Consider the following 6,902-nt stretch of genomic DNA (forward strand, 5'->3'; position numbering starts at 1 on the left):
AAATAGAATAGATCCAAATAGACGTACTCCAAGACACTTACTATTCAGAATGTCAGAGGTCAAAGAGAAAGAGAGAATCTTGAAAGCAGCAAGAGAAAAGCAATCTATTCACATACAAGGGAAGTCCAATAAGACTATGCATAGATTTCTCAGCAGAAACCAGGGATGATATATTTAAATTACTAAAAGAGAAAAACTGCCAACCAAGCATTCTATATCCAGCAAGATTGTCCTTCAAAAATGAGAGAGAAATTAAAACATTTTCAGACAAAAAATCACTGAGAGAATTTGTGACCAAGAGATTGGCTCTGCAAGAAATGCTAAAGGGAGTACTAGAGGCAGATACGAAAAGACAGGAGAGAGAGGTGTGGAGAAGAGTGTAGGAAGGAAGACTATGAGTAAAGGTAAAAAGAAGAAAAATTAGATATGACATGTAAAATCCAAAAGGCAAAATGGTAGAAGAAAGTACTACCTGTACAATAATAACACTAAATGTTAATGGATTAAAATCCCCAATCAAAAGACATGGACTGGCAGAATGGATTAAAAAACAGGTCCCATCTATATGCTGTCTACAGGAAATACATCTTACATCCAAGAATAAACATAGATTGAAAGTGAAAGATTGGGGAAATATATTTCATGCAAATAACAATCAGAAAAGAGCAGGAGCAGCTATACTAATATCCAACAAATTAGACTTCAAATGTAAAACAGTTAAAAGAGACAAAGAAGGACACTATGTGTTAATAAAAGGAACAATTTCAACAAGAAGACATAACAATCATAAATATTTCTGCACCAAGCCAGAATACTCTGAAATACATGAGGCAAACACTGAAAATAGAAATAGACACATCTACCATAATAGTTGGAGACTTCAATTCCCCACTCCCATCAATGGACAGAACATCTAGACAGAGGATCAATAAAGAAACAGAGAATTTGAATAAAACAATAAATCAGCTAGACTTAACAGACATTTATAGAACATTACACCCACAACAGCAGGATACACCTTTTTCTCAAGTGTGCATGGATGACTCTCGAGGATAGACCATATGCTGGCTCACAAAGCAAGTCTCAATAAATTTAAAAAGATTAAAATCATACAAAACACTTTCTCAGATCATAAAGGAATGAAGTTGGAAATCAATAATAGGCAAAGTGCCAGAAAATTCACAAATATGAATTGAACACTTGTGTTCTTGAACAACCAGTGTGTCAAGAAAAAAACTGCAAGAGAAATCAGTAAATATCTCAAGGCAAATGAAAATGAAAACACAACATATCAAAACTTATGGTTTGCAGCAAAGGCAGTGCTAAGAAGGAAATTTATTGCCCTAAATACCTATATCAAAAAAGAATAATGGGCAAAAATTGAGGAACTGTCTACTTGGAAGATGTAGAGAAAGAACAGAAAACTAACCCCAAAGCAAGCAAAAGAAAGAAATAATGAAGATTAGAGCAGAAATAAATGAAATTGAGAACATGAAAACAATTGAGAAAATCAACAAACCCAGAAGCTGGTTCTATGAGAAAATCAATAAGATTGGTGGACCCTTAGCAAGATTGACAAAAAGAAGAAGAGAGAGGATGCAAATAAATAAGATCAGAAATGGAAGAGGAGACATAACCACTGACCCCACAGAAATAAAGGAAGTAATGACAGGATACTATGAACAACTTTATGTTAATAAATACAACAATGTAGATGAAATGGACAACTTTCTAGAAAGGCATATACAAACAACTTTGATGTAAGAAGAAATAGACAACCTCAACAAACCAATCACAAGTAAAGAAATTAAATCAGTCATTAAGAGGCTCCCTCAAAAGAAGAGTCCAGGACCAGATGGCTTCACATGTGAATTCTACAAACATTCCAGAAAGAATTAGTACGAGCCCAAAGTCTCCAAAAAAATTGAAGAGGAGGGAATGCTACCTAACTCATTCTACAAAGCCAACATCACCCTCATACCAAAGCCAGACAAAGATATTACAAAAAAAGAAAACTACAGACCAATCTCTCTAATGAATATTGATGCAAAAATCCTCCACAAAATTCTAGCAAATCGAATCCAACAACACATTAAAGGAATTATACATCATGACCAAGTAGGATTCATCCCAGGTATGCAAGGATGGTTCAACATAAGAAAATCAATTAATGTAATACACTATATCAACAAATCAAAGCAGAAAAACCACATGATCATCTCGATTGATGCAGAGAAGGCATTTGCCAAAATGCAACATCTTTTCCTGTTGAAAACACTTCAAAGGATAAGAATAGAAGGGAACTTCCTCAAAATGATAAAGGGAATATATGAAAAACCCACAGCTAACATCATCTTCAATAGGGAAAAACTGAAAACTTTCCCCCTAAGATCAGGAACAAGACAAGGATGTCCACTATCACCACTGTTATTCAACATTGTTTTGGAAATTCTAGCCAGAGCAATTAGACAAGAAAAAGAAATACAAGGCATCAGAATTGGAAAGGAAGAAGTAAAACTCTCACTGTTTGCAGATGATATGATACTATATGTCGAAAACCCTGAAAAATCCAAAGCAAAACTACTAGAGCTAATAAATGAATACAGCAAAGTGGCAGGTTACAAGATCAACACTCAAAAATCTGTAGTGTTTCTATACACTAGTAATGAACAATCTGAGGGGGAAATCAAGAAATGAATTCCATTTGCAATTGCAACCAAAAGAATAAAATATTTAGGAATAATTTAACTAAAGAGACAAAAGACCTATACAAAGAAAACTACAAGAAATTATTAAAAGAAATCACAGAAAACCTAAATAGATGCAAGGGCATACCGTGTTCATGGATTGGAAGACTAAATATAGTTAAGATGTCAATTCTACCTAAATTGATCTACAGATTCAATACAATACCAATTAAAATCCCCAAAACTTACTTTTCAGAAATAGGAAAACCAATAACTAAATTTATCTGGACAGGTAGGGTGCCCCGAATAGCTGAGAGTATCCTGAGAAAAAAAAGTGACGTTGGAGGTCTCATGCTACCTGACTTTAAGGTGTATTATGAAGCTACAGTGGTCAAAACAGCATGGTACTGGCATAAAGATAGATATACTGACTGATGGAATAGAATGTTCAGATATAGACCCTCTCATCTATGGACAATTGATCTTTGATAAGGCAGTCAAGCCAACTCACCTGGGACAGAACAGTCTCTTCAATAAATGGTGCCTAGAGAACTGGATATCCATAGGCAAAAGAATGAAAGAGGACCCGTATCTCACACCCTATACAAAAATTAACTCAAAATGGATCAAAGACCTAAACATTAGATCTAAGACTATAAAACTGTTAGAAGAAAATGTAGGGAAATATCTTATAAATCTTATACTAGGAGGCGGTTTCCTAGACTTACACCCAAAGCAAGAGCTTTGAAGAAAGAAATAAATAAATGGGAACTCCTCAAAATTAAACACTTTTGTGCATCAAAGAACTTCATCAAAAAAGTAAAAGACAGCCTACAGAATGGGAGACAATATTTGGAAATGATATATCTGATAAAGGTCTAGTATGCAGAATATATAAAGAGATTATTCAACTCAACAACAAAAGGAAAGACAACCCAATTACAAAATGGGCAAAAGACTGGAACAGACACTTCTCAGAAGAGGAAATACAAATGTCCAAAAATTCACATGAAAAGATGCTCAACTTCCCTAGCTACTAAGGAAATGCAAATCAAAACCACAGTGAGATATCATCTCACACCCACCAAAATGGCCATTATCAATAAAACAGAAAATGGTAAGTGCTGGAGAGAATGTGGAGAAAGAGGCATACGTATCCATTGTTGGTGGGAATGTCAAATGGTACAACCACTGTGGAAGGCAGTTTGGCGGTTCCTCAAAAAGTTAAATATAGAATTGCCATATGACCCGGCAATACCATTGCTAGGTATCTACTCAGAGGACATGAGGGCAAGGACATAAGCGGACATTTGCACACCAGTGTGTATAGCAGCATTATTTACAATTGCAAAGAGATGGAAACAGCCAAAATGTCCATCAACAGACAAGTGGTTAAACAATCTGCGGTATATACATACGATGGAGTATTTTGCAGCTATAAGACAGAATAAAGTTATGAAGTATGTAACAATGTGGATGAACTTTAAGGACATTATGCTGAGTGAGATTAGCCAGAAACAAAAGGACAAATACTATATGGTCTCACTGATATGAACTGACATAAGTGAATAAATTTGGAGAATTTTGTTGGTAACAGAGACCATCAGGAGATAGAAATAGGGTAAGATACTGGGTAATTGGAGCTGAAGGGATACAGACTGTGCAACAGGACTGGATACAAAAACTCAGAAATGGACAGCACAATACTATCTAACTGTAATGTAATTATGTTAAAACACTGAATGAAGCTGAATGTTAGAATGATAGAGGGAGGAGGGCTGGGGGCACAAATGAAATCAGAAAGAAAGACGATAAAGACTGTGATGGTATAATCTAGGAATGCTTAGAGTGTATAATGATAGTGACTAAAGGTACAAATTTTAAAATGTTTTTGCATGAGGAAGAACAAAGGAATGTCATTACTGCGGGGTGCTGAAAATAGATGGTAAGTAATATTTTAAAATGTCACCTTAGGTGTGAGACTAAAGCAAAAAATGTTTATTTGGTACAAAATTTATATTTTGACGGGTGCATTTCCTAATATAACTTATGTAGACAGCTTAATTGAACACCATAAGTACATGGAACCTTGAGTAGGATATGAGATTTTGTTAGTTTGTCCAGAGTGATACCCTGATAAATCCCAGAGTGATTTGAGCAGTGAATAGAAAAGTGTTTGCAAAGTCCCCTTCAGGGAATGGTGAGAAAGGGGGAAAATTCAACTTCCCAAAATTGAATTCTTGATATTCTCACAAGCAGTGGGGACAACCAAAGCTATAGGCTGAGCCCCCAATCTTGGGGGTTGTTCACATGAAACTTAACCCCAGAAGGATAGGTCAAGTCTACTTAAAATTAGGCCTAAGAGTCACCCCCAAGAGAACCTTTTTTATTGCTCAGATGTGGTCTTTCTCTCCAGCCAACACAGCAAGCAAACTTACCACCTTCTCCCTGTCAACGTGGGACTTGACTCCCAGGGGTGTGGACCTTCCTGGCAACTGGGACAGAAATCCTAGAATGAGCTGAGACTTAGCATCAAGGGATTGAGAAAACCTTCTTGACCAAAAGGGGGAAGAGTGAAATGAGACAAAATAAAGTGTCAATGACTGAGAGATTCCAAACGGAGTCGAGAGGTTATCCTGGAGGTTATTCTTACGCATTAAACAGATACCACCTTGTTAGTCAAAATGTAATGGAGAGGCTGGAGGAAACTTCCTGAAAATGTAGAGCTGTGTTCCAGTAGTCATGTTTCTTGAAGATGATTGTATAATGATATAGCTTTCACAGTGTGACTGTGTGATTGTGAAAACCTTTTGTCTGATGCTCCTTTTATGTACCTTATCAACAGATGAGTAAAACATATGGAATAATAATAAATAATAAGGGAAACAAATGTTAAAATAAATTTAGATTGAAATGTTATTGATCAATGAAGGGGAGGGGTAAGGGGGTTGGTATGTATGAATATTTTTCTGTTTCTTTTTATTTCTTTTTCTGAATTGATGCAAATGTTCCAAGAAATGATGATGATGACGAATATGCAACTATGTGATGATATTGTGAATTACTAATTATATAGGTCGAATGGAATGATCAAAAGTTAAGAATGTTTGTGTTTGTTTGATGTTTTTTGGTATTTAAAAAAAATTTTTTTTAAGTGGAAGCAATTTGGAGAGAGAAAGAATGATGAGAAAGTCATGAGAGCAACAAGAACCCTGAGAGCCCATGCAGCCAGAGACTTTTAGAGATGAAGAAGAAAAATGTCTTGGGGGAGCTTCATGAAATGAGAAGCCTGGAGAGAAAACTAGCAGACAGCGCCACGTTCTCCATGTGCCTTTCTGGTTGAGAGAGAAAAACCGTGAACTTCATCGGCCTTTCTTGAGTGAAGGTAACCTCGTTGGTGCCTTAATTTGGACATTTTTATAGACTTGCTTTACTTGGGACATTTTCATGGCCTTAGAACTATAAACTAGCGACTTAATAAATTCCCTGTCTTAAAAAAAAAAGTTACCACCCACAATTGGGTGGGTCACATCTCCATGGAAACAATAAAAAAAATCCCACCTAGCAATATTGAATGATGATTGACAAACATGGCTTTTCTGGAGTACACAACAGTTCAAACAAGCACAGATGCCAGGACTGAGTGTGGGTCTCTGCTCCTGGCAGATTGGGCATTCAGCAAAGGCCATAGCCAGGTTAGCCAGTGGAAGTCCATGTTGCTGAGCCCATACATAACCTCCATCCCTACCACTGTGCTCATTTTATTCATGATCCTATTGGGCAATGGCAGGAGTGGCTTGGGAAAGAGGATGGCTTGTATCCACCAAACAGGTCCTCTTATTCACTTGATTGTTAAAACCTTCCTCTGCTGAATTCACCCTCGGGTGACCATTCACATTGGACACAAATATCTTCATTTTTTTCCCGCTCTGGAAAGTCTATCCATATACTTCTTCCCCAGATCTCTTTCTTGCCAATTTCCCAATCATTCTCCTTCCAAGTCCTTGAACATCTAACCAAACCATTAGCAATAGCCCATGAGTCACTATACAAATGCACCTCTGCCCAATTCTCCTTCCAAGCAAAATTAACAACAAACTGCGCTACTTGAAGTTCCACCCACTGGAAATATTTCCCCTCACCACTATCCCAGAGGGGCTGTAGTGCTGCAACTGTCCACTTTCAGGTAGTACCAGCAAATTATGCAGAACCATC

General features: G+C 36.7%; 1 long non-coding RNA gene across 1 annotated transcript in view; it reads left to right on the top strand.

Moving 5' to 3' along the window:
• LOC143669906 (uncharacterized) overlaps nt 1-6,560 on the top strand; it is a 60,262-nt gene extending 53,702 nt beyond the window's left edge. Inside the window, exon 4 of the long non-coding RNA XR_013169117.1 lies at nt 5,843-6,560. This is a non-coding gene — a long non-coding RNA (uncharacterized LOC143669906). The remainder of the gene's footprint in view (nt 1-5,842) is intronic.
• Nucleotides 6,561-6,902: the final 342 nt, after the last annotated feature.

Source organism: Tamandua tetradactyla, chromosome 26, assembly GCF_023851605.1.
Source record: "Tamandua tetradactyla isolate mTamTet1 chromosome 26, mTamTet1.pri, whole genome shotgun sequence".
NCBI classification, from domain to species: Eukaryota; Metazoa; Chordata; class Mammalia; order Pilosa; family Myrmecophagidae; genus Tamandua; species Tamandua tetradactyla.